The sequence below is a fragment of the Panthera onca genome, chromosome A1 (assembly GCF_046562875.1).
Source record: "Panthera onca isolate mPanOnc1 chromosome A1, mPanOnc1 haplotype 2, whole genome shotgun sequence".
NCBI lineage: Eukaryota > Metazoa > Chordata > Mammalia > Carnivora > Felidae > Panthera > Panthera onca.
The window spans coordinates 173,929,683-173,957,030 of record NC_138339.1 but is presented as its reverse complement, the minus strand read 5'-3'; the positions used below and the strand labels follow the sequence as shown (position 1 = coordinate 173,957,030).

The 27,348-nt window shown below is 40.9% G+C and overlaps 1 protein-coding gene across 4 annotated transcripts in view; it reads right to left on the bottom strand.

Moving 5' to 3' along the window:
* Positions 1-27,348, bottom strand: part of ABCC4 (ATP binding cassette subfamily C member 4 (PEL blood group)) — a 284,074-nt gene that overhangs the window by 60,891 nt on the left and 195,835 nt on the right. The gene's annotated exons all lie outside the window — the stretch shown is intronic.

Sequence of the window (27,348 nt, the reverse complement as noted above, 5' to 3'; positions counted from 1 at the left end):
TTTGTTAGGATTCAACTCCTTTCTTCCAAAGACTTGTTGGAATGGCAGGGCATGGTTTCCAAAGATATAATAGAATTTTACAAGTGGTCCTGATGATATTTATACACCTAATCGTGATGTACCAAAGACAATAAGAATTTTCTAGATATTAGTTCTTTTGATACACTCAGTAGCCCTAGGAGATAGGCATTATAATCCTCCCTATTTAACAGATGAGAAAGTTTGAGACTCAGAGAGAATAAGACTTGAATCCAAACTATCATGAGTCAGTGGATATTACCAGGGAAATCAGCAAGCAGAAATCATAGATGAGAAATTCGGGAGATTCAACTATACATGTAGGGATAAAGAAGTGGCTAATTACAAATTCAGTGGTCAGAAAGGGAGGGAGAAATTTAAGTATTTACCTTTGAAAGTGAGGATTCCTCTTTCTTGGCTTTCTATCCACAGTTAACATTTACCGAGTGCTCACTGTGTACAGTGCTACCCATTAAGTACTTTGCGTGTACTAACTCATTTAATCCTCGGAATGGCCCTATCCAATACTAGTATTATCTCCCTTTCCACATGGAGACCCTGAAGCACAGGCAGGGGAAAAGCAACTTGATGAAGACTGCAAAGCATTAGTCATAGAAGCCTACATCATTAGCCATCATGATATATTTAAGCTTGCCCTCAATGTAATGCCAACTTTTTATCCTTCCGGAAAAAAATTCTTGACTTATTTGAGCCCCCTAATTTGTCTTGAATTTTTTCCTCTAAAGACCTTGCTTAAGGAATTTCAGAGTTTATCAGCGTGGCTAAAAAAGGACAAAAGAAGGGAAACAAATTTCTGGGATTTCTTAGAAATCTTATGAAGAGTTTTAAAAATAAGGAAACACAAAGTCCAAAATCTTTTTTTTAAGTTTTATTATCTGGGCCAACAGACACATGAAAAGATGCCTGACATCACTCATCATCAGGGAAATGCAAATCAAAACCCACAATGAGAGATCATCTTCTGCCACAGAATGGCTAGTATCAGTAAGACAAGAAATAACAAGTGTTGGTGAGCATGTGGAGAAAAGGGAACTCTCATGCACCATTGGTGGGAATGTAAATTGGTACAGCCACTGTGGAAAACAGTATGCACGTTCTGGAAAAATAGAACAATAGAAATACCACGTGATTCAGAAATATCACTACTGGGTACTGGGGCGCCTGGGTGGCTCAGTCGGTTAAACGTCCGACTTCAGCTCAGGTCATGATCTCGCGGTCGGTGAGTTCGAGCCCCGCGTCGGGCTCTGTGCTGACAGCTCAGAGCCTGGAGCCTGTTTCAGATTCTGTGTCTCCCTCTCTCTCTGACCCTCCCCCGTTCATGCTCTCTCTCTGTCTCAAAAATAAATAAACGTTAAAAAAAATTTTAATAAATAAATAAATAATATCACTACTGGGTATTTACCCACAGAAAAGAAAAACACTAATTCGAGAAGATATGTGCAGCCCTATGTTTACTGCAGCATTATTTACGACAGCCACAATATGGAAGCAACCCACGCGTCCATCAACAGATAACTGAATAAAAAAGACCGAGATCGTGCCATTTGCGACAACACGGATGAACCCAGAGGGCATTACGCTAAGGGAAATAAAGTCAGAGACAAACAAATACCATATGATTTCACTTACATATGGAATCTAAAAACAAAACAAGCAAAAAGCAGAAACAGACCCACAACTGCAGAACTGATGGTTGCCAAAGGGGAGGGGGGTGAGGGATGAGCAAATTGGGTGAAGGGGAGTGGGAGATACAGGCTTCCAGTTATGGGACGAATAAGTCAGATGAAAGGTAGAGCATAGGGAATACGGTCAATGGTACTGTTACTAAACTGTGTTGCATGCGGACAGATGGCAGCCACACACGCCGTGAGCACAGTGTTACGAAGAGTGGTAGAATCACTATGTTGCATGCGTGAGTGTCATTGTGTACATTGCGTGTCAACTATACTTCGATTTAAAAAAGGATCAGGCTGTCTTGATGCTCCCATTTTTACAGGCCAGGCTATCCTGTTTCTAAAATAAGTATTTCAAATAAAAAATACGACAAAAAATGTTTTATTGCCAGAACAACAATCAATTTTATCATCTGGATAGGCAATTTTCTATCATTAGGATATTTAAAATATCTATCTCAAAGGCTAATGATGACAACAACAGCAAGTGCCCTGTGTCAGGTATGGGCTGTACACAGGTAGCGTACCGAGTTCTATGAATGTTCAATCATGACCTCATCTTGTGAGGTGATTTTATGTTGGGAAATGATACTGGGCTAAAAAGAGCAGGCAGAATAGAAACCCAAGTCACCTGGATGATGCTGATTTAAGTATCCACTTTTATCAGGAAAAAAATGGTATCATGGTGTACAACTTCAGGTGACATGAGTGCAATCAACATATTTTTGCATCTGCCTGCTAGGACAGTGGGCTCATCGGATGGTGGGAATGAGCACATTCACATGGCATGTGAACTCCAAAGTTTGTGAATTCAGGTGGATATAAACCCAGGACTATATGCACGAGGCACAGGGGGCTGTGGAAATACAGGGAAGAATATATGAATAGTTTCCGGAAGGTTCTTCAACTTACAACCAAATTTCACAGGCTGGTTTAACAAACAGAAAGAGCGGCAATGAATAACTTGCAGTAGTAATCACAGCTGATGGAAACACTGCCCAAGAGGAAGTCGGGCTGCAAAGGTCAAGGTGCCTGCCCACATTAACATAGGTTGTTCCGTGTCCTCTCAGAAGGCGCCTGTCCAGTGCCTTCCCCACTGTGCCAGCCAGGGCAGCGGGCCCCGGGCGCATCTCCAAGGGAAGGATTAGCAGGGCAATGCCTGAGGGAGACACATGTTATCATCTCACAGTTATTCCAAGTCAGTTTTCTCAGAGCTTCATCACAACCAGCTTGTGAATGAGCAAAGAAGGAACTGTCATTTCCATTTACAGATAAGGATTGTGAAAGCTGGCAGGTTAAGTGGTGGTCCCAAGTTCTCCCAGGAAGTTACTGTGTGATGGAGAAAGCCAGGAATGGTGCCTGTGAAAGGTGCTTCGTGCAGGCAGGAGAAGAGTGGAGGAAGGAGGAAACGTCTAGAACTGTGAATCTGTGGGCAGGAGCCCCAGTGAATCAAAACTGCATTATTTTGATGTAGACCCAAGCGTTCTGTTTCCCCCAGTCTCTACTGCGGTGTCCATACAAAACCCAGGGTGAAGAGGCATGGAATTCTGAAGGAACAAAGTCCAATAGTAAGTGGAGAAAGCAGGCTGTGCACCTCTCTCCTTTTACATCTACAGCTGGCCAATTTCTCACAGCTACTGGGTTAACTGATGCATCCCACTCTTCTATACTAATTAGGAAGCCAAGAGGAAGGGTCCTTTTAGACCCTTCTATGTCTGCCCTTAAGTGACCACTAGGCTTACCACTGTTAGTTGTCAAGAAAAAAAAAATCTGAAAGGTTATGAAAATATTAAAATTTACAATTTTTGAGCAGACTAACATCACTTGATTGAACAATATTCACCAGTTTCAACTACCCGGCTCTCCCGAAGGTGGGGGCCTTCTGTGGCTAAGCCGGCCCGGCAGATTACCTGGGCAGCAGAGGTAAGCTCCAAACACGGGGCTCCACTGGAGCCATCTTCTTGGCGCTCATTAAAGACCCGTAACTGATGCTCTCAGAAACTCCCAGGTTAGGTTAGGGCTTTCAGATCTGATGTCCCCAAATTCTGAAGTAATTCAAAAAGGCTTTCTATAAGAGTTTTATTTCTACTTGCAGGTCATGCTATGGCCAGCTGAACAGTGAATTAGATGTTATACTGTACTGTAAAAACATACACAATGTTTGATTTTACATTTATATGTATTCATGTATATACACATGTGAATCTTTTACTGCCAGAAAACTCTCTCTCTTTTTTTTTAAAGTAATCTCTCTGCCCAACGTGGCGCTCAAACTCAAACGCCCAAGATCAAGAGTCACATGCTCTACCAACTGAGCCAGCCAGGTGCCCATGCCAGCAAACTCTTTATGGAAGTTGGCAAGGACAAAAACAGTAAGCAAAAAAGCTAACATTCCGAAAGGGGACACAGAAGATGCTGGTGCAAAACAAACACCCATCCCCTCCTTAAAGCCAGTCTCATTTCTTTCTTCCACATTCTCAGGAATTCCAAAGTATGTACACAAATTCTGCCCAAATGATTGGATTCCAAACCTATATTGGATGACCCACCCCCACGGCCAGTGCTTCTGTACCTCTGTTGCACTAAGGCACAAAGAGACAATGATATAAATATACAGCAAGAAACATGTTGACCCAGAAGCACCTGACCCAAGCCTTGACACCCAAGATCTAAGGGTAATTGTTTTTTTGATATGCTTGTATCCCAACTGGAACATACTCATTAGGAAGTCAATCCAAAATCTATAAACCCACGTGAACAGGGGCACCTGGGTGGCTCAGTCGGTTAAGCGGCCGACTTCAGCTCAGGTCACGATCTCACGGTCCATGAGTTCGAGCCCCGCGTCGGGCTCTGGGCTGATGGCTCAGAGCCTGGAGCCTGCTTCCGATTCTGTGTCTCCCTCTCTCTCTGCCCCTCCCCCGTTCATGCTCTGTCTCTCTCTGTCTCAAAAATAAATAAAAAACATTAAAAAAAAAAATTAAACCCACGTGAACAAATGCAAACAATCCTTGAATAAAAGTCCTTCACTTGAGAGAACATGTTGATTTTGCTTAATCGGGAGTAATTCTGCAGCTTACAGAGAACGTCAATCCAGACCTGGAGGGCAATAGCATTAGCCTAGCACCGTGCTATCCAACAGGGTCTAAGACCAACCCTCTCTAATATTAACAGGGAAGGGAACACAGCCCACCATCTTGTCTTAGTGAAAACTGGGCTACCCACTACCACAAAAAGATGTCGGAAGGTAGTAGGAATTACGTGAGATAATTATATAAAGTGCTTAGCAGTCCATGCTTAACAAAAAGAAACCTTAAGTACCATTATTATTACCTTTCAGTATGCTCTAGATGCCAGCAGCCAGAAGAGAAGGAACAGTGCGTTGACAGATTTATGGGCCTAAAGTGTCTTAAAAATATCATGAAGCTGGAGCCTGAGACGTGTCTCACTCTAACCACTGACACAGCTTAGGACTATCCAGGGACACCAGGGCAAGTGTTACTGTTTCCTGGATGTGGTAATGATGTCACATATGCCAAAGTGGCTGTGGCTCTTCTTTAGCCATCATATCTGAGGTCTATTTTGTTTGAATATAAGATGACCGATAAACCTCATGCCTACTACATTTTCTGTCCTCTCCTTTTTTACCCCACCTGAGGGTCTCCCAAAGACTGATAACCTCAGGATAGTGGAAGCAACTCAACATTTTTTGAGATGTTTCTTTTCTTATTCTGGATTCTTTTAGTGTTTCAAGGCTCACTTCTTTTTTTTTTTTAATGTTTGTTTATTTATGACACAGAGACAGAGCATGAGTGGGGGGAGGGACAGAAAGAGAGGGAGACACAGAATCCAAAGCTGGTTACAGGATCCAAGCTGTCAACACAGAGCCCGACGCTGGGCTCGAACTCACGGACTGCGAGATCATGACCTGAGCCAAAGTCGGACGCTCGACCAACTGAGCCACCCAGGCACCCCAAGCCTCACTTCTTAGTGAAGACTTCCTGCCCTGAAATTGCTCGGCACTTCTGGGAGAGTAAGGAAAACTGTGCTGGGCCTCCGAATCAACACCACCAAAGCAAACGCCAGATTATTCAATAGGGACAAAGAAGTCCATCGTGACATTTTCTATTTCATGCATCATGAACTGATGTCGATATCAAGGGAAATACAAAAGCTACATTTTGTGCACTAGTGAATCCCAGGAAATTCAGCTGTATCCACTCCAGGTTGGCCTTCCTGGCAAGCAAGCATGCTAGTTCAGATGCCAGGAGGGCCCTGTCACCATCACTTACGGAAAGGATGAGCACCTCTCTCCCTTACAAAGGAAGCTGTCCTGTGAGCCACTCTTTCTGATTAAACCACAGGGGTATCTAAATGAATTGTTAATGTCGCTTATAGAAGCCATAAAATAAAATAATTCTTACGGAAAATGTTAACTGCTTTGTTTGAAAAATTGCCCAGTTACAAATCTTGAGAAAAATGTCACTGCTTGGTTGCTAGCGCCTATGGCAAATTCCCTCATTACACTGAAGAAAATCCCTGTATCTTGTTCACAACCAAAGACAGGTACAACTGCCCCCCTCCCCCATACCAATAGTGGATAACATCTCGTGAGGCTGCCTTGTGTCCCACCTCTTCAGTAATTCCATCCTCACTTTCAATCTGAGTGGGAGGGATTATCACCTCCACACACAAAGAGTGAAGCTCATGTGGGGTGCCTGGGTGGCTCAGTCAGTTGAGCGTTCGACTTCGGCTCAGGTCATGACCTTGTGGTTCGTGAGTTCGAGCCCCGCATCAGGCTCTGTGCTGACAGTTCAGAGCCTGGAGCCTGCTTTGGATTCTTATCCCCCTATCTCTCTGCTCCTCCCAGGGGCATGCTCAGTCTCTCCCTCTCTCTCTCTCAAAAATAAATATTAAAAAATTTAAAGAATGAAGCTGATGCTCACTGATGCTCAGAGAAGTTTAGTGATTTGCCCTAAGTTAGATAATTCAGAGTCACTGTGTCCCCAAGCCTACAATATCTGAATGATACAGCATCTCATATAAAGATTCATCCTTCAAAAAATTTATTCCTAAATGTATTCCCATTTTACATTTTCCCTTTCATTTGCATTTTCTAGTTTGGTTGGGTTTCTTGTGGTTGTAGCTGGTCTTCCCCAGGAGGTGCTCAGTCTAGATTCCCAGCTCCTATGGAAATAAAAACCTGCTCGGTGCACAGAGCAGAGCTGATCAGTAAAAAGGTCCTAAAAATGTTTGCTAATAGAACACACAAAACACATGTTGATTTAAGAAATACTGCTTAAATAAAAAAGATTCATAAGATGAAGTCTAAGCCCAGAAAGCAAACTGATTTGGGGGAAGGAAGGAAAAAGCCAAATTTAACTTTAATATAAATACACAAAACCCAAAGACCCTAAATGAGATTATTCTACATGCCACATATGTATATTGGGATGGTGGTGAAAACAAAGCATTTCCCCAGGTCGTGTTTTCCTCTAGAATTAATACTGTATCCCTAATCTTACAGATTTTAGCATATTTCTTTCACAAGCAGTATTAAATAGAGGACTGGTTTGTCTGTTTGACATTTAACTACCCAAATGCTTACAGCCCTGTAGGAACTCCTAGGTATCTACCCACAATTTCCTTTAAACTTAATTCAATGGGATTCTGTTCCTGCTTGTCTTTGTGAAGCTTGTGCCAAGGAACATGTTTTCTATAAACAACAGTAAAAATGTATTCTTCTTATTTTATGCAAATAAATATGTCATCCATACTTCTGGCTCACCCCATTCTTATTTGAACTCTTGCTTGTGCTCAGACTTCTCTTAGGCACAAAGTGAAATGTGTATTTAATCATAAGGCCACTTAGTCAGTAGACAGTACTTTTATTACTTGTTTACAGTATTAAAAAATAAAATCAGGATCATTAAAACTACTAACACCTCAAAGGAATTTCAAAGCTTTGAATTCTGCTGTCAGTCAGACTCTTAAAAATTCTGTTCCAAGTTCTGATAAGTACAAATCGTCCAGATTGCCTTAAACGATTACTGATTTTGCAGAAGATAGGGCTTACGTGCAATAAACAAAGCAAGATTCACTTCTTGGCAAGAAAACACGGCAAGATTTTCTTCTGATTTAGAGAGAGGAAAAAAAATGATGCCTAGTTTTTAATCAGTAAGCTGTTTACTGATGTGGGTGTAGGAGAGATTCTTCTACCTATTTATTCTGGAAACGTATGAGATAAAAAAAAAAACCTTTCAATGAAATGACTATCACATAGATTGTGCTGCTGGCTAATACAAGATTCTTGTGGAGGCAGTAAAATTTTGAACAGGCTATACAAAACTCAAAGTATTAAGAACTAAAATGTAATTCCCATCACATACTCGTTACTCTTCAATTATAGGATAAATAAAAGCAAAGGGAAAAACATGGAAAGCTCTTAAATGTAAGCTCCTAAACCTCAATACTGACCTACAGTTAGCATTAAGTCTGCAGGTGTAAGTGACATGCTGACATGGCACCTTGCATGCTTCAGGGAGTTCAGACATCAGCTCTGGCTCCCAGATCCCTCCTTTGTCACCTGTCTCTTGACTTCACCCAACTCATTTGGCTCTGTTATATCAGAACTTTATGGAATGTTGGTGTGTCTTATTTATACAAAGATATCTAAACAAACTCTCTTTAAGATTAAACTTTTCAGGGGAGCCTGGGTGGCTCAGTCGGTTAAGCGTCCAACTTCGGCTCAGGTCATGATCTCACAGTTCGTGAGTTCACGCCCTGCGTCGGGCTGTGTGTCGACAGCTCAGAGCCTGGAGCCTGCTTCGGATTCTGTGTCTCCCTTTCTCTCTGCCCTTCCCCTGCTCATGCTCTGTCTCTTTCTCTCTCAAAACTAAACAAACATTTAAAAAAAATTTTTTAAAAAGATTAAACTTTTTGAAACTTGTCCTTTCCTTGAGATCTACTAATCACTCTTTCCACCCTCCATTTGTTGGCCTCGGATCTTTTTATATCCAGTCTAGCTCTGGGAAGTGTGTATCCTTCAGTTAGCCCTTACTCCTGAGTCGTTGCTAACTCCACTTGAAGAGTGCATGGGGGTATTAGGCTTACAATTTGTTAGCCAACACAAAAGAAATCATTAGGGAGACACGACTCTTATTCCCTTTTTTTTTTTTTTTATGTTCAGCATATCTCACGGATCAATAGCTTCCTTTTCCCTTTTCTCAGTGTTAGAGCTTATTTTGAAATTCAAGGCTGGAGTCCACCCATATGCTACTTTTAAAAGGCACACCTTATGGGAATGCAAGCTGGTGCAGCCATTCTGGAAAACAGTATGGAGGTTCCTCAAAAAACTAAAAATAGAACTACCCTATGACCCAGCAACTGCACTACTAGGCATTTATCCATGGGATACAGGTGTGCTGTTTTGAAGGGACACATGCACCCCCATGTTTACAGCAGCACTATCAACAATAGCCAAAGTAGGGAAAGAGCCCAAATGTCCATCGATGGATGAATGGATAAAGAAGATGTGGGGTGTGTGTGTGTACACACACACACACACAAAATGGAGTATTACACGGCAATCAAAAAGAATGAAATCTTGCCATTTGCAACTATGTGGATGGAACTGGAGGATACTATGCTAAGTGAAATTAGAGAAAGACAAAAATCATATGACTTCACTCATATGAGGACTTTAAGACACAAAACAGATGAACATAAGGGAAGGGAAACAAAAATAATATAAAAACAGGGAGGGGGACAAAACAGAAGAGACTCATAAATATGGAGAACAAACAGAGGGTTGCTGGAGGGGTTGTGGGGGGGGGATGGGCTAAATGGGTAAGGGGCATTAAGGAATCTACTGAAATCATTGCTTCACTGTATACTAGCTAATTTGGATGTAAATTTTAAAAAATAAAAAATAAAATTAAAAAAAGGCATACCTTAAAAATAAAGGAAGAAAGACAAGGTTGGAAAAGGGTACCCTATGAAAAACACTAACGCAAAGAAAGCTGGACTATCTATACCACACTAAACAGAAATTTTTAAGTTAGGAAGCGTTCCTAAAAATAAAGGAAAACATTTCAAAAGAAGAATTGGCCAATTTATCTATAAGACATTAAAAAAATCTAAATGTATATAAACTTAATAACACAGCTCCAAAATGTAGAAAGCAAAATCTGAAAGAACCCAGGAGAAACAGACAAATCCATAATCATAGTGGGGGATTTTAACCCACTTATCTCAATAACTGATAGATTAGAAGATAAAAATAAAAATACAGAAGCTATGAAAACGTGATGAACAAACTTGATCTAATTAAGAAATGTAAAATACTGCAGCCAATAGCTGCACAATACATCCTTTTCAACTGAATATATACTCTATGCTAGAAAGCAAATATCAACAAACTTCAAGGGCCAGAAATTATACAGAATACATTTTGACCTAAGTGGATTTAACAAAAAAACAAAACAAAAACTCATACCCAAAAGGTAACCAGAAAATCACTAAACATTTGGAAATTTAGTAATATACTTCTCTAATATCTAGTTCAAAGAAATTACAATAAAATTAGAAAGTATCTTGACATAAAATAAAAATCTGCTAATATTAAAATTTGAGGTCTGCAACTAAAGCTGTGTTTAGAAATACATTTTTACCTTTAATTTTTTTTTTAAAGAAGGACTACAGGGGATACATGGGAAGTCTCTACCTTCCTCTTATAATTTGCTGTGAACCTGAAACTGCTCTAAAAACATAAAGCCTCATTAAAGAAAAAAAGGAAGAAAGGTTAAAAGTCAAGGGTTTAAAAACACATCTTAAAAAAACCATATTAAACTGAAGTATATAGAAAAAATGAAGAGAATAGTAAACATTAATGAGACAGAAAACCAACTTCCAAGGAGAAAAATCAACAAACCCAAAGCTTGATTCTTTCAAAGTACAAATGAAATTAACAAACTCCTACCAAGACTGGTCAAAAGAGAAGAAAAACTACCATTATCATGAATTAAAAGGGGATAACACAGCACGGGCACTAAAAAGAGCATATGACAAACATTTAAAAATTTTCTAATGTTTTTTAATGCTTATTTATTTTTGAGAGAGAGAGAGAGAGAGAGACAGACGTTTCTTCTTGAGAGCCAAAGTCAGACGTTTAACTGACTGGGCCACCCAGGCGCCACAAACATTTAAAAATTTTAATGCAGAGAACAAATTGCTTGAAAACTGATATACAAAGACTGACATAAGAAGAAATAGAAAATCCGAAGAATTCTATATCAATTTAAAAATTTGAATCCATAATTTTAAAACTTTACACAGAAGTTTTAGGCCCAGATGGCTTCACAAGAAGATTGTGCAAAGAAGTTATGCCAAATTCTTCCACAGAATTTGACTCCAGTATCATTATGATATAAAAACTACAAAAAGACATTAAAAGAAAGAGAACACTAAACAACATACCAATAAACTCAACCTAACAATATAAAAAGGATAATAATGTCACAATCAAACTGGTGTAGGCAAGCCCAAAATCCACAGGACAGGTGGTTAGAAAGGCAGGTTGGAACTCTTGGGTAGAAGACGGTGTTATCCACAGGTAGAATTTCTTTTTCTTTGGGGAAGCCTTGGCTCCTGCAACCTTTCAACTAAATCAGGCCCACACAGATGAACTACAATAATCTTCCTTAAAGTCAACTGATTATGGATTCCAATCACATCCACAAAATACATACACAGCAACACTCAGATTACTTTTTGACTGAATAACTGGGGACAGTAGCCTAGTCAAGCAGATACCCAAAACTGACTATTAAATACTTCCCATTTCTTTTTACATGGCCAGCATAACTCTGATACCAAAGGCTGACAAAACATTTTGGGAAAAAGCAAATTATTGGCCAGTATCCTTCATGAACAACAGATAAAAAATTCTTGACAAAGTATCAACAAATCCACAGTAGTGATACATTAAAAAAAAAAAAATGTGATCACATGACCAAGTGGAATTTATTCCAGGAATACAAGATTAATTTAATCTGCAAATATCAATCAGTAGAATATATCCTGTTAAAAGGGTAAAAGGTGAATAATCATATATCTGAAGAGATGTAGAAAAAATATTTGTCAATATTCAACACCTGTTCTTGATAAAAAAGTAAAAATTCTCACCAAATCCAGAATTTAAAAAAAATTAAAATTTGATCCAGATATCTAACCCCCAAATTGCAATTAACATTATTTTTAATGGAAAAATATTGAAGGATTTTGCTTTAAGAGTATGAGAATACCTTTTTTAAGTGTTTATGTATTTTGAGAGAGAGAGAGAGAGAGACAGAGAGACAGAGAGCACGAGCAGGGGAGGGACAGAGAGAGAGAGGGAGAATTCTAAGCCGGCTCCGTGCTGTCAGCGCTGAGCCCAACGTGGGCTCAATCCCAGAACCGTGAGATCATGACCTGAGCTGAAATCACGAGCTGGAGGTTCAACCCACTGAGCGTGCCCCAAGAGTATATCTTATCTCATCATTTCTTGTTTTTAAATTTTTTTAAATGTTTGTTTATTTTTGAGAGAGAATGTAATCAGGGAAGGGGGCAGAGAGAGAGGGAGACAGAATCTGAAGCAGGCTCCAGGCTCTGAGCTTGTCAGCATAGAGCCTGATGTGGGGCTCAAACTCAAGGGCCATGAGATCATGACCTGAGCCAAAGTCGAATGCTTAACTGACTGAGCCACCCAGGTACCCCTCTCATCACTTCAACACTGTACTGGAAGCTCTAACCCTCTAAGTTAAGAAAAGATAATACAAGTCTTATATTGTAAATAAAGAGATAAAACTATCATTATGAACAGCTGACAAGATTGTGTATGTAGAAAATTCTACAGAACAACAACAACAACAACAACAACAACAAAAAACCCACCAACTCCAGCAACTGCAAATTGAGCTCACAAGTTCAATGACACAAGATCAATATACATAAATCAACTTTATTTCTGTATACTAGAAACAAGCAAGTGGAAAATGATATTAAAAACAATCTCATAAGTAGATGTAAAAAAACATTAAATACTCAGGGAATGTATTTAACCAAAGGAGTGCAAAATGTTTATACAAAAAACTTCTAAAGTTAAAGAAGACCTGAATAAGTGGAGAGGTAGATCACATTCATAACTGAAAGATGCAATACAGTTAAGAATCACCGACTTCTCAAATCGATCTACAGCTAAAAGGTAATATCAAAATCCCAGCAGGCTTTTATAAAAAACAAATTGAAAGGCTTCTAAAATGTACATAGTCAAGTAAAGGATCTGGTATGATCGACACAATCTTGACAAAGCAGTACAAAGTTACTAAGTTTCAAGTCTTACCAAAATGCACAATAACCACAACCACCATGTGGGTGTGAAGACAGATAAACAGATCAGTGAAACAAAATAGACACAGACTTGCTCACATATAGTCAAAAAGATTTTTAACCAAGGTGCCAAGGCAGTTAAATGCACAAAAAGTCTTTAACAAATGTGAATAGAATAACTGGGGAAAATAACAACAACAACAATCAACTGCATTCCATACAAAAAGTTAATAGAAATGGCTCAATTTTTTAAGAGGTAGAACAAGTAAGTATCTTCACATCCCACAAAGACTTCTTAGGACACAAAAAACATGGACTACAAGAGATGAGGGGGGAAGCAAACATTTCACTTCAACAAAATTAAAACTTGCTCTTCATTAAAAAAGAGGCAAGCCACAGACTGTAAGAAAAGATTCACAAAGGCCGAGTATTAAACTAGTATTATTTTTAAAAACTAGTATTAAGAAATATATACATATACGGGCATCTGGGTGCCTCAGTTGGCTAGGCATCCGACTTTGGCTCAGGTCATGATCTCACAGTTCATGGGTTCGAGCCCTGCATCAGGCTTTGTACAGCTTGAAGCCTGGAGCCTGTTTCAGATTCTGTGCCTCTCTCTCTCTCTGCCCCTCCCCTGCTCACGCTCTGTCTCTGTCTCTCAAAAACAAATAAACACTAAAAAAATTAAAATATATATATATATATATATATACATATAAACTCCTTTAAATCAACAATAAAATTTTTGTTTAAGTTTAAAAATCAGCAAGTGATCTGAACCAATATTTCACAAAAAGAAGATATGTGACTAGCCAATTAGCATGCATGAAAAGGAGCTCAGTGTCATTAAGCATCAGGGAAATATAAATTCAAACCCCAATGAGACCAATCTCTACTAGAAGGGCTAAAACCAAAAAGACTGATAATACTAACTGTTGTAAAGATGGACAGCAGCTAGAACCTCCATACTGCTGGTGAGTACATGTTGCAAGTATCTTGAAAACCTTTAAAATTTTTTAAAGTTAATATACACCGACCTTATGACCTAGCAATTTCATTTCTAGGTATTTGATCTAAAATAAATGAAAACACATGTCTATATCAACACGTGTACAAGAAGGTTCACTGCTAAAAACTCAACAACCCAAATGTTCATCAAGTAGGGGCTACAGAAATTGTGAAATCTTCACTCAATGGAATATCACGCAGGGAAAAAAAAAAATGAATCATTCAACATGCAACTGGATGAATCCCCAAAAAGATGCTGAAAAAAAAAGGCAGCAGCCACAGAAAAACATGTACTACATTGATTCCATTTATACATAAGTAGCCCCCAAAATAAAAATACTGATTCTATGTCACTGGAAATCTGGGAAAGGTGTGGGGTGTGGAAATGAATGACAAAGGACAAGAGAGACTTTCTGAGGTGATGAGAACGCTCCACAACATCCTGTTTTGGTTAATCGTCACAGATATACAATTATCAAAATTCACCAAACTACCAAAAAAAAAAAAAAAAAAAAAAAACCAAATAAACCAAACCCTAGTTTATTGTATGTAAACTGTACCTCAATAAAAATATCAACAGGCTAAATAGAAGATCATGACACCACAATTCCTCTCCCATTCCTTTGGTCATGCTCAGGCAGGTGTTGGCAACATGTAAATACACAGCCACAATGGCACATGGTGATCTCCTTTGGTGCGCTGTGGCGGGAGGGGAGGGGGGCACCTGCAAGGGGTAATGGTAACCAGCCTGCAGGCCTCAGACAAAGCATGGCTCCTGAACCACATCTGGCATATCTGCCATAGAGGGCTGCCCCTTAGCACCAATGCCAGAGATGTTCTTATCTGCTTCATGACTCAATGCCAATGACGATCAAAGAACACTAAATCAAAGAACCCAAAAGAAAGAGCTCCAAGAGACAAGTGAGTCATGAAACTCACAAGCAGAAGACAGTATAAATTATAATTATCAGGTTCCACATCAGATTTGAGAAAGAAATCCATACATAAAATGGCAAGTGTGAGATTTTACTAAAACTGAAGTTCTCCAGCCTGTCCCTTTCTTGCTCATCTTATAAAGAAAACTCCTGAAGTAGCCAGAACTGAGTGAATGTAACAAAGAACAGCCTATGGGGACTCTAAAGGTCCTCCAACTAAGTAAATATTTAGCCATTTTCCTCTCCCTAGCAACGACTGTCCATTTAATCATCCCTAACAGTGCAAGGTGGCAAGGTGAGAAAGCCCCGTGAGTGGCCACTGTTTTGCAATGGACGTCATCCAATAACGCCATAATGTAAAGTTCTATGCTCTGCACAGTACCACCATGCTTGATAAAAATGAGATGTTTATTATTTTTTTTTTTAGGTCTTAATTAGCTTCTTGTTAAACTACAAACATTATCATTGGAGCACACATGCTGGGACAGACAAATTGGAACACTGGTTGCCAGCCTGGGAGGGTCCCCGGTGATTAACTGTCACTACGCTGATGTTGACGGTGCTGCTTTTCTAATTGTGCTAACCATTGTGTTGGGCGGTGGGGGGGAAAACCAACCGTCTTGTCTTTCATTAAAAAAAGACAGGTAAAGGAATCATATGAGTGGGCTTGTGTGAATCCTACCACCCTGATCTCACAACCCCAAGGGTCAAGTGTTTGTAAATATTTCCAGTAACTCATATCACCAATTCTCCCTCCTATTAGCAAGGAAACCCACTTTAACTTGGCCATTTGCATGAATCATTATCTCTGGGCCTGGCATTTTCACGGGATATTCCAACCTTCCAACGGCTCTGGCTAAAACGCTTTTCATTGATTTTAAAAGCGTGAAAGCAACTGTGTGCATCAGTTAAAATGGATGGGTTTACTTTTAAAGAGTCGGTAAAACAGAGATCTTCTAAATGAGGGCAAGGTGGCCTAACTAACAATCTCCTTTGTCCAATGGGATTTGAGGGCGGGAGTGGGGGGGAAGGGGTCAACACACCATAGAAATCTCAAAATGACAAAGTCATTGTTTGCTGAAAGAGGCTGGAATGCTTTCTACACACTTTCCCTGACATCTCCGCACAATGCAATGCAAGGGTCAGTGGTACTGAGACAAGTAAAGGCAGTTCCACTCTTTTGCTTCTATAAAAGCCAGCGACCCAACCTATTGTCCCCAAGTCTTCGGCTCGCTTTGTTCTCAATACCCAGATGCGGCAGCTTTTTCATTCCTGCTCCCCCTCTGGAAAGAAATGACTGTGGACACCTCCTTCACATTTTCTTTTTTCTCGGGCATTTTCACTTCATAAAGCCGCAGTCAATGTGTTTTGTGTGTGGTGAGGAGGGAATGACACGTTCCATGGTGGTCCCCACCACTGTCTGCATTGGTGGCTCAAGTAGCCTCAGGATTAGCCCTTTGTGCTCCATGAAAGGATATGAAAAGTCAGTTACTTAAGCTCAGTCAAGCTGTTGATTTTTTTTTTCTTTTTTTTTGGATGAGGGGTGTGTGGGGAAGAAAGGTTTTGCAATTCAGTTTTCCTCAATAAATTACGGCATTTTGCTGAGGGCAGCTGTGTGCAAGTTCACATGCTCAACGAGTCCCACGTTTCAAAAAAAAAAAAAAAAAAAAGACAAAAATGCCTAAAACTTCCACGTCCTACCTTTGTTTTCACTTGCTTCGCTAGTAGGAAGACTTCTGGGAGGTGATAATTGTTAATGTCAAGAACTCTAAATAAATGAGACTCCTTACTCAAATATTATCTGAGAGTTTCAAAAACTGCATTAAGTTCGTTACTATGAAATATTCAGTGCTTCACAGTCTATTCTGAGAGTAACGGAATTTGATCCCATGAGTCTACATGTAAAAATATCTATTAAAAACTTTCGGGGATATCAAACTTAGAATATCTGTGAAAAAACTCATGTGGTGGTTATTTATGGGCCTGACAACTCGGTGACAGTTCTTTTGATGCAATATAATGCTATTACCAAACTCTTCCTCCCACTTAAAAAGGTATGTAGTGCTTTAAAAATAACTACCCATTATGCAATACTTAACATGCAGATGTTATGCTAAGAATTTTATTAAAATGATTTAATTTTGTCTTCACAACAACCCTTATGAAGTGTGCCATTTTTCTCTCTCCTACAGATAAAGAATGTGTGGCTCTGTGAGGCAGAACGGGAAGAGGCAGAGCAGGGATCAAACTCAGAAAGGCAGACTGCGGGGATTGGGAGGGCTCCCACCATAACCCCTCCACGACATTTTAAAGCTAGTTACATTATAAGTGATGCCCATGAACACATAATCACATTTACAGGAGCACACTCGGGGTACATGGGTGGCTCAGTCGGTTAAATGTTCGACTTCGGCTCGGTCATGATCTCACGGTTTGCGAGTTCGAGCCCAGCGCCAGGTTCTGTGATGACAGAGCCTGGAGCCTGCTTCAGATTGTGTCTCCTTCTCTTCTGCCCCTCCCCCGCTCATGCTCTCTCAAAAAGCCTGGGTGGCTCAGGTGGTTAAGTGTCCAACTTAAGTTCAGGTAGTGATCTCACTGTTCATGAATTTGAGCCCCACTCACACTCTCTCTCTCAAAAATAAACATTGAGAAAAAATTTTTGAATCTATAAAAAAAAATTTACAGAAGCACGCTCAACCCTCACACCATTAAAACATGAATATTTTCTTTTTCTTTTTTCTTTTTTTTTTTTTTAATGTTTATTTGTGGGCCGGGGCGGGGTGGCGGGGCGGGGGGGGGGGGGGGAGGCAGGGGCAGAGAGAAGAAGAGACAGAATCTGAAGCAAGCTCCAGGCTCTGAGCTGTCAGCACAGAGCCCGACACAGGGCTCGAACCCATGAACCATGAGATCACAACATGAGTCAAAGGTGGGTGCTTAATACTGAGCCACCCAGGTGCCCAAAAGCATTTCCTACAGAACCAAGAGCACTGGCAAAAAAAAACATTTGCAGGGTTCTTACAACCTCAGGTAGGATCACACTAAACAGATACAGAGGTCTGTTTTTTTATGCTGCCTTCCTTCTTCCTTTGGAACTGCGAGTGGCTCCGACTTGGCCATCCACCATAATCTGACCGGACAGGCAACATACCTGGTAGCTATAAGAGCTGGCATACATAATGACACACAGACCCATGACTGCTCTCTGCTGGGATATGGGCTTATGAATGACATCTCTGAGGCGAGGGACTCTTCCACAGTGTGGACCCACTAATCAGAATCAAAGGGTTTTAGGGCGCCTGGGTGGCTCAGTCGGTAAGTGTCCAACTTCAGCTCAGGTCATGATCACCCAGTTCATGAGTTCGAGCTCTACATTGGGCTCTGTGCTGACAGCTCAGAGCCTGGAGCCTGCTTTGGATTCTGTGTCTCCCTCTCTTTCTGCCCCTCCCCTACTTGCACTCTGTCTCTCTCTCTCTCTCTCCACCCCCCCACCACCCCCCTGCTTATGCTCTATCACTCAAAAAATGAATAAATGTTGAAAAAAAAAAAAAATCAAAGGGTTTTCACCAGCCACACTTGGCATCACTACCTGGATATCCCAAATAGAAACTTGGCCAAACCCACTATTCTTGTGGTGTCTTCCTCCCTCTCCATGGCTTTCTACCAACATTCCAAATCCAAATCCCTGCACTGGAGACATGAGTCTCCCTGTGATCTGCCTCCTCTATACCTATCCATCTTTATCCCCTCTGATGCCCGATCTCAAACTTCACATTATGGTGTCCTTGCAAACTTCCTAGGCTCTCTTGGACTTCCTGTCGTTGGTGCCTGCTTCTCCCCTACATGAGGCTCAGGGATCACTGGCTTCTCCCCTACACGAGGCTCAGGATCACCGGGAAGCCATCCCCAACTTTCCCAGGCAGGGTTACAGAGAGGTCCTAAGTACTACAATCTGAACTAATAGTTGGCCAATTCAGAAATAAATAATACAAAATCTTAAAGTTTTGGTTGAATTTAAAATCACGTACAGGGGCGCCTGGGTGGCTCAGTCGGTTAAGCGTCCGACTTTGGCTCAGGTCATGATCTCACGGTTCGTGGGTTCAAGCCCCGCATGGGGCTCTGTGCTGACAGCTCAGAGCCTGGAGCCTGCTTCGGATTCTGTGTCTCCTCTCTCTGCCGCTCCCCTGCTCATGCTGTCTCTCTCTCTCAAAAATAAATATTAAAAAAATTTAAAAAAATAAAAATTAAAAAAAAATAAAAGCATGTACAGATCTGGTGTTGGAGTGTCTCAAGGTCTTTCTTACAAAACTCACACCCATAATGCATCACCTAGGACTTCGAAGACACTTTGTGAGGCTCTCAGCACAGATTCCTCCTGTATTTCTCCAACTCCCTCCCCCGCAGTCACTTGTCTCATCCATACCTAATTACTTAAAGCCATTTTTTTTTAAGCGGAGCCTTTTATTAAGCCTTCCCAAAGCACTCCACTTGGCATTCCTACTTATCAGTTCACACAGTAAGTACTGTCATTATGAGATGACAACATGGGTAAGGAACAGGAACAAGTCTAGGAAGAATCACAACAGACTCTGGCAAAAGAGAAGGCCAAAGAATGGAGCGGAGAGAGTGCGTACCCCAGAGACAGCCACTAGAAGCTCATCTTACAGTGGGATGGAGAGGAGCATGAAATGCAGGAATCGGAGAAAAAGGAGGAATGGATTGAACACCAAGAACGGTGGCTGACTCTGCCATCCTTTCTACAGCATTCCTTAGCGAAGAAATTAAAAAATGACTAAGGACTAGTATTTACCTCCGGAGGTTCAAGGACAGGTTTAGAGTTAATGTCTTAACTTTCCAGCTTCACTCAATGCATGTTTTGCTAACTTCATCCGTAATTCTCCTGAAAGGAGAAAGCCTCATAGAATAAATCAGATCATGTAACACCGTCAGGCTTCCAGGCAACCTGGGGTCCTGGCATCCCAGCGCACTGAACTGAAATGGGAGAAGCAGAGCCAGAAGCCCAGGGAAGCCTCACGGAAGGTCGGCATGGAACAAGGTCGCCCGCTGCCCGTCCTGAGACACCAGTACAGATGCTGGCTGGAACCAGCAAGGCGGGAGGAGGAGGAAGCCTTCTGCCACAAAGCCTTTTGCAAAAGACCACAAAAAGGAGACCGAAATCTGAAACATTAAGATCCTTTCCAGGAAGTAGCCAAGGGCACAATTCATAGGCAACCTCCCGAACATGCAACAACACGAACCACATTATCACCCTTGTTGATCTTCAGTAAAATCCACCAAATGGGAATAACATGTTCAAAGGAGAAAGATGTCCTTGTCGCCCTTAGAATTACATGGTGAGCGGCCACTTTCCTGCTCAAAGACTTTGTATGGGGCCAAGGGTTCACAGGTTCAAATATAAATTCCTCAGACAAGTTTTCCAGGTTCCCTTAAACTGCAGACCATGATTCATAGAGAGCCCTACATAAAACCCTCTGTTACAACCACAAACATTATTTTCCTTGCCTTACAGTTTAAGATGTACATCCAGCTACTTGATTTGAAAGGGTTGCTAATCAATAACATGACTGCTCCTTGAGGGTATATGTGCATTTATATTTACACACGTACACACACCAGATAAAGCATAGACAAGCTCTGTTGCCTGAAATCAAGTAGACCAGAACTCTTATCTTCACAGAAGAGAATGCTATTGCCTCCATTATCAAATCTTAAAATTGAGAGTTTAGATCCTTAAGTATTCAAAATGTAAATTTGCTACTTGGACATTCGGTTAAATTAACTATAAAGTATTTATTTTTTACATGTAAATGATAAACTTATTACATTCAGTGTATACACTTCTAGTGTTTAAATTTAACAACTTAACTTTTAACTAGATTTGTGTCATTGTCTATAAGGAATGTATTTCTAACCCCTAGTACTAGCACAGTATAAAATCACCTGTTGTTCACTGTTTTAATGTAAAGTTAAGCTTCTGTTTTTCAACAAAATCTTAAGAAATGCTCCCTTGTTTTCATCATAGCCGATTACTTTTCCTGGTTTACATAACAGTACTCCAGAGCTACGTATATCACAACCCAAACAAATGTGCATTAAAATGTGTAAATATTGTATCTTCTACTTCATGATGCTCACACCTAAAACATAGTCACAACTTCTCCTATACTTGTATTTGAAATCAGGTTTATCATTAGCTAAGGAATAAAGTTCTTGAAAATAGCAGCTCTCAGTCTGGATTTTACAACCAGCAAAAATTTGAAAAAGCATTCATGAAGGAGGAAAGTGATTTGTCCATCTTTAATTCTAAAGAAAAAAGAGGGGCGCCTGGGCAGCTCAGTTGGTTGAGCATCTAACTCTTGATTTCAGCTCAGGTCATGATCCCAGGGTCATGGGATCGAGCCCCGTGTCAGACTCCACACAGAGCATGGAGCCTGCTTAAGATTCTCTCTGGCTCTTGTTCACATGTGCTAAAGATAGAAAAGAGAGAGAGAGAGAGAGAGAGAGAGAGAGAGAGAAGGCCAGCACCACAATTTCAAAAGATTTACATCTCAAATACCATGGGATCACATTACATGAGCACTTTTACGACTTTTGTTGAAGAGGCAGCATAGGCACCAGATGACAAATAATTTAATTATTATTAGAGATTCCACCTGGAATCTCCCTCATTGAGAAGAGTCTGATGTGATCAAAACACAGGAAGGGGAACTCTGCTTCTCCTTCATGAACATAAACGAGTATAACTCAATAATATAAAAATAAAAGCCTCAAAGTGATCGCTTACTAGATGTGTGATCCTGGACGAATTATGTAACTCCTCTGGGCCTCATTTCCCTCATCTGTGAGAACAGCACAATAACTGTACATAACTCATGGAGTTGCCAGAAAGATGACAGATTATACAAATAAAAGATCTGAAACAAGTTTGGGCACCCAGGAAGGAGTCTCTAAACATTAGCTAGGATTAATGTTATTTCCAGGTCATTTGGACTACCTATCACCTTTTGTACTGACTTTACACCTTCTGGCTAAGAGCCACTCGACTATATTTAAAAAACAAAATGTCCGAAAGAGAAAAACAGAAAATTCAGCTTTGCAGGGTGGGGAGGAATCCTACACCATCCTTTTTCTTTTTTCCATGTTACCTCAGCTAGGGGCAACCTGGTGCTTGAGAGCCACTGCCCTAAAAAGGGTAGGCTGCTGGAAAGATAAGAGGTCCACGCTGACTACAGAGAACCACTTTCCTATTTGGGGAATAACTCAATACAGTTTTCATGACTTGAATGAAATACAAAGTGCTGATCTGCCTCAGTTCCTGAAGCTGTGCTGAGCATGAGAGAATGCCATGAAATACAGCCTTAGAGCCTTGCCTTTAAGGGATTATGCATATTTTGATGACTTAAAACATTAGAAAAAATATTTGAGCCTCATGATTAGCATCAAATATACATTTTTTTCAATTTTGAAGTATGAGCACGATGTCCCTCCTCTGTTTATAATATTCCAGTGGTTTCCCGTTGCATCCAGAAGAGAACCCGAACCTCTTAACCTATGGAGTCCAGTTCTGCCTAGGTCTCAAGTGCCCTCTTGCCTACGTCTCCACTCTGTTCACTGCCTGGCTTTCTCTTTACCTGGGAACATGCCACTTTGCTCCCATCTTGAGCATCTGCACATGTTTCTTTTCCTGAGCACACACTCTGCCCATCTGCTTCCAGGTCTTTTCTGCATGGCTGTTTCCTTCATATTTTCCAAACTCAAACATCACCACTTCCTTGCTCACCATGTCCCAACAGTCCCGGAAGTCACCTGCAAAGACTTCCCATTCCTTAATGCACTAGGAGATTATTATAATTGCCTTATAAACTTAACTGTTTACCATCTGTCTTTTGCAGTGGAATGTAAACTCCTGGAAGCCAATGCCCGATTCACTCCTCTACACACCAGTGCCTAGAAAAGTGCCTGGTACACAGGAAGTACTAACTGACAAAGTGGAAGTGAGGTCGTAATGCAATTTGCTCAGCACTGCACTCGGCCACGGTTCGAGGATCCCAGCTTCTTCAGAGGGGATAGGGATAGTTTTATTGCAGAACAAAGTGCCCAAGGAAAGCTTCGCTAATAGGAAGAAGAGACTTTTGATGGTCTGTGAAGAATGAAGACGGTCTATTTGAGGTTGCATCCAAGGTGTATATGTAACACATAGAAGAGCATCAATAGTCCTCCTGGCAGGCATGTAGAATTCCCTTCCAGGAGTTGTAGAGAGATTAAACTTAATACCTAGGAGATGGGAATCGTACTCTCTAGGCCTGAGCTCCGCTGTCATACAAATCACCAGCAAACAAAGCAAAACAAACCTATTCAGATATATATTCCGAGACAGCACTGCGGTGTGAGGAAAGGGTGTGAACCCCTGTTCCCACGTTGGGCATGGCCCGTCTTAGAGGAAAATGAAATCCAGTTATCTCTTGAGGGGTCTTACCCTTCTATGACATATTAGAGTCTTTGGTTCAGAGAAGAAAATACATGAAGTTCTGAAATAAGCAAATACACTGGCATCTGAAAGCAAAGAACAAAGGTACCTGCTTATCTCAGAAGACCACGGGCAGGTTAATCTATGTATCACAGTATTCATGAGGCATATTCATGAGGCAAAGACAGAAGAAAACAATCAAAGATGGGTCTTTTTTATAACTACAAAATGTTAAATTAAGATCTCATTTAAGGGAGTGAGAAGGAACTAGCTGAGGAAAAGGATACAGAATAAACACTTTAAAATAATAAAAGTTATTAAAATGATCAAGTATCTCTCAAGGCTTATCAAATATACCAAGGATGAACAGAACTGTCAGAAAGGAGTCGAACACCCTTGGCACTAACTTTATCCTTTCAAACAAAGCTAAGCAACTACCTTCCAGCTCCTATCTCTTCCTGAGCTCAGGCTCAGGTCCCACATGGGCACTCACTTCCAGAAGCATTTCCTGCTCCACCACCCACAGGAGCCTCTTCCTCTCTGATGGAGGGTCACTTCCTGAAAGCTCAGGTGAGCTCCCGGACCTAACAGCTTGCCTCCCGGGACTTCCTCTGAGGCACTCGGCAAAATTAGCATTCCAAACTCAGCCAAGGATGAATTTTTGGACAGCTCCCTCTCCTGGGGGTGGGGGTGGGGGTTGGGGAGGGCTGGAGGAGAGCCATGAGGGCAGGGCCTCACGCCTACTCACCTCTGTATCTCAAGACCTCGAATCTAACCCCTGGTTATCAGTGGGATGTGGGGGGGGGGGGGGATGTTGGGATGAAGAGATACACTACCCCCCATAGCACCCACATAAGCCATAAAACCCAAACAACCTAGCAACACTGAGCAAACTCCTTCAAAAACAGCTTGCTCTTATGTCAACTTCCTCTCCTCTGACTTACAGCCTTTGCAATCTGGCCTCCTTCTATCCTGAACCTCCTCCAGCTGCTCCTTGGACTCCTAATCGTCAAATCCAACTGACTGCTTTCTGCTTCCTCACCTCCTCCTTTGCACTGAACACACCTGTCTTCTTTTGGTTTTCCAGCACCAATTTTCCTTCTTTCTCCCTCACTGTTCATTCTGTGTCTCGTCTGTCTGCGTTCTCTTCTCTGCCTTTCTCTTTAAGTATTAAGGTTTCCGTAAGGTTCTGGTCTTGGCCCTTAAAAATGCTTCACTCTCTCTGGGCAATCTTATCCACCCACCCCCCCACCCCCCCATCAATGACCTGCTCAGAGAAGAATACACAGGCTCTATTCATGCCAGATCTTAAACACCAGGCTCACACCCCCAACTATCTGCAGGATGCCCCCACCTGGATGTCCCAGAACTCTTCCTAAGATAAGTGAACTGAAAATTGCAGACAAGGACTGGAAATCAGACTGGTCTCACTCTAGAGCTTTATCCTCTCTCCTACACAGTCTCCCTCCTTTTATAAGGTCACACAGCATTGTAACTGCTGACCTTCGGTCTCTCCCAAGAGAATGTGCCTCATGGAAGACAGGAATTAAACGGTTTTTTTTTTTTTTTGAAGTTTTATTTTTGAGAGAGAGCAAGAGTGAGCAAGCGTGGGGGGGTGGGAGGGGGGTAAAGGGAGAGGGGGACAGAGGATCTGAAGTGGGCTCCATGTTCACAGCAGAGAGCATGATGTGGGGTTTGAACTCACGAACCGTGAGGTGATGACCTGAGCCGAAGTCGGACATTTAACTAAGCCACTCAGGTGACCCTGGAGGACAGGAATTAAATGTCATTCAGTTCCACAACCAAGCCCAGCAGGTGCATGGCATGTTGAACATGGGAAGTGCTGGCCAAATGAAGGCAGACACAGATTCCATCTTTGTCAGCACATGGTAGGAGCTCAATAAAAGATGGGGTGGAGAAAACAAAAAGGAAGACATGTTACAGGAATGAGAAAATATGGTAGCATTACAAATCTGCACACCACAGACACATAGTAAGAAACAATGTTTCCCTTTTGGGACAAACAGTCAAGATTCTCCATTATGTATCTAGTTGCACATATGTTCACAAAACAACAGATCTGCACAAATATTACACCTGTGTATTCAAAATCATTAAAAATTAATTTGTCATTAATTAAAACTTAAATGTTATTAGAATATTAAAAATATTACATATTTTCTTGGTACCTTTATTAATTAATCATTGTTTTAAGAAAATTAAAGACTAGGGGCACCTGGGTGGCTCAGTCAGTTGAGCATCCAACTCTTGATTTCAGCTCAAGTCATGATCCCAAGGTCATGGGACTGAGCCCTACATCAGGCTCTGTGCTGAGTGTGGAGCCTGCTTAAGATTCTCTCCCTCTCTCCCTCTCTCTCATTCCATCCCTCTGCCCTGCTTCCAGTTTGCATTCTCTAATAAGAAAGAAAGAAAGAAAGAAAGAAAGAAAGAAAGAAAGAAAAAGAAAATTAAAGACTAGATTTATGCTGCTGGTATTTGTGCTATGGCATTAGGAAGTCAGCCAAACACTCAAAAATGGACATTTTAATCACTACCTCTATGCTTTTGTTTACCCAAATACATCACGTTTTGAAGGCCAAAGTCCTATTCATCATTGATTTGTCATGTCTGAGGTCTAGATGAAGATCTTGACACTATTTGTATTTTGATCCCTATTTTTGTAAAGACATGTAGTTTTAACATGTGAAGAACTATATCTGGCTTGATAGATTACTTGGTTTTAAAAATATCGTTAATACTCAAAGCTGTTACAATTTTCATGAAAGCGAATAAACAAAACGTGTCTGAACAACACTGGTAAGCCAGATGTGCCCTGCCAGCCATTGGCTAACTTATCTGATAAGCCCAGGGCAACCCTGAGGTAACCTGCAGACTGCTGTTATTTTGGATTGTAGGAATCATTTATTTCCTACAATGTACTCAGAAATTTACCTCACTTCTGGCCCAGCCTTCCAAAATAGAAGGTCGACAATCGAACTTTCTTCATTCACTACTGTTCCGTGCCCAGGTCAGTTCGGGCTCCCAAATCCCACACAGGAACCCCACTCTAACACAGGACAACAGGAAATGACATACAATTTCAAAATCCAAGGCGTCACAGTCTCCCACGAGCTGGATTAGGAACAGCTAACTATCCAAACAAAACAAAACAAAAAATAAAAAAATAAACAAAACCCTACAAATATTTACACAAATATAAATCTTTTGTTGATAAGCTCTACCTGGTCAGCAAATATACTCAGGTTTTAAACAGAATTGTCTTATCTCACGGGTAATAAAATCTGCCCCTGATTTCTGACCTGCTTCTACAGAGTATTACTGACTCCAGCCACCACGGCTCAAATGGAAGGTTCTGTTCTCCCGTCTCTCCCCAGTTTCTCAGCATCAGACTCCATTGGAAAAACAATGAAGTTCTAACCCAATGGTTCACATTTCTGAACTCTTGCTTACAAAACCAACAAAACTATCATTGTCTTACAGAAAAAGCAATCAAACATGCGTAATATGGATTAAAAAGCTCACATGGATACCTGTAATCACATTATTTCTATATTGATTTGATTTTAACTCTCCAAAAAATGCATGATCATATACGTATCTTTAGTAAGGGGGAAACACACACACACACTGCACAAGACAGTCTTAATCTGAATATTCTGATAAGTGGAAAGCTTAACTCCCTATTCAGGAAGGTATCTCAGTTTTAGATTTCAGTTTGCGTTCTATTCGTTACTATGTAAATCCTGCCAAGTTCTTTCTGGCTCCGGAATACCTGATGTAGAGGATATGCAGACTGGGAAGGCCCACATCTCCTGCAAGATAA